This window comes from Etheostoma cragini, chromosome 4 (assembly GCF_013103735.1).
Source record: "Etheostoma cragini isolate CJK2018 chromosome 4, CSU_Ecrag_1.0, whole genome shotgun sequence".
Taxonomy (NCBI): Eukaryota; Metazoa; Chordata; class Actinopteri; order Perciformes; family Percidae; genus Etheostoma; species Etheostoma cragini.
Window position 1 is genome coordinate 11,194,569 of NC_048410.1, and position 1,869 is coordinate 11,196,437.

The window sequence follows — 1,869 nt, forward strand, 5'->3', positions numbered from 1 at the left end:
CAATTATGAACCTGAAACTGAGCATAATATGGGCGTTTTAATCAATTCCACCCTTCAATTGTTTTGAATAGTATTATAGATATTATTTATCACTATTAATTATATTAAAGTGAATTTAACTTGTCAGGTTTCTTTGGTCAAGTTTGCGTTCATACTTTGAGCTGTCTTTACCTTAAGCTATTTATCTCAACTTTTATTCTGTTTTTAAATATGTTTGGCAATTTACTATTTTATCTTCTCTGCTTGCTTGCTGACTGGTTATCAAGCAGCCTCAATCGAAGCGTGTGGTAATAAATGTGTATCAACTAACCAGTGGTGATACCAGTACTGTACCTAAGTACAATTTTGAGTTACTTGCACTTTACTTGACTATTTCAATTTTATGCTGCTTATATACTTATATACTTTTCAAATGCATACAATGTACTTTTTACTATATTTATCTCGACAGTCAAAATTTAACAAAAAAATATCTTGCTGTTATAGATCTAACTTAATGTATATAAAGCATTTCAAATATGCTCCACACATTAAAGTACTTTTTACATGTTGATGCATTTAAGTGCTCATTATATACTTTTTGGCTTTTCCCCTTTCCTTTATTGTGTTATATGTGTTTTTGCACATGTTAAAGGTTTACAAAGTGAAAAAGCCCAATGTCTACCCCAAAGGAGCTTCTTCTTCTATTGTAGTCCAGCCATTACTTCTGTGACAAACGTGTAGAGCTGCAAAGATTAAGACTTTTAAATTAATCGCCAACTATTTTGATAATTAGTCGGTTTGAGTAATTTTTTAAGACAAAAGTTTAAAAAAAATTGATTCTAGCTACTTAAATGTACATATTTTCTAGTTTCTTCTCTCCTCTGTGACAGTGAACTGAATATGTTTGAGTTGTGGTTCTGGTACAACCTCTAAATACAATTATGAACCTGAAAATTAGCAATATATGAGCACTTTAATAATAATGGTACAGTAATGTAATGATATAAATCTGGCTGTTACTTCAGGGAACTTTTAAATTCAAGACTTTCCCTTTTTTCTGTCTTGCAGTTCTAGTTCATTTTTACGTTGCTTGTTAAAACGAACTCTTCCTACTGCTTTGGTTCTTGACAGCTAGAAAACATCTTCACGACAGCCGGTGTGTTAAAAACACTGCCACTTTTGTCCAAAGGGGCCGCTGGAATCAACACAAACAGCTTTAATACAGATTGGTATTTACTTAAGCAAATTATTTGAATACTTCTTCCACCATTGCAACTAACTCATGTTTTATGAAATTATGCAATGTGCAGTAAGCCTTTTGACTGTTGAGTTGAAGTTTAAATCTATGTATAGGAATTAGTTGAAGACAATTTATCCAAGCTTAAATCAAGTGAAAAGCATGTCATGAATAGAAGTAAAGGAAAGACAAGTAAAGAGTAAACATGAAAACTGATCTCTCAAGCTCATTCTTAGTAAATACATTTGAATTTGTGTACACAGAAAACATGAAAGATACTGTAGATGCATATGAGAAGAACGTGATGATAAACTATTAGACACATTCTTCACGTGTACTCCTTCCTTGTTTGTAGCAAATACATTTTTTGCCTTCCTAATATATATGTAAGTGTGCCAAGGTCAAATGTTAAAGTATAGTATAAGCTTTATCTTGAATGTTGGTAATTTGGCACTATCCAGATGATGAATAAGCAAATATTTGTGATTATATTAATTTCATATTGCTACATAGTCATTTTTTGAGACTACAGTACACAAGAATTGAAGAAAGAAAAATTGTCACATTTATGTAACCATGATGTAATAAGGTCCTCAATGTAATAATCTTAGAGCCTATGTGAAAATGAAGAAAGAATGATACATGTAGCC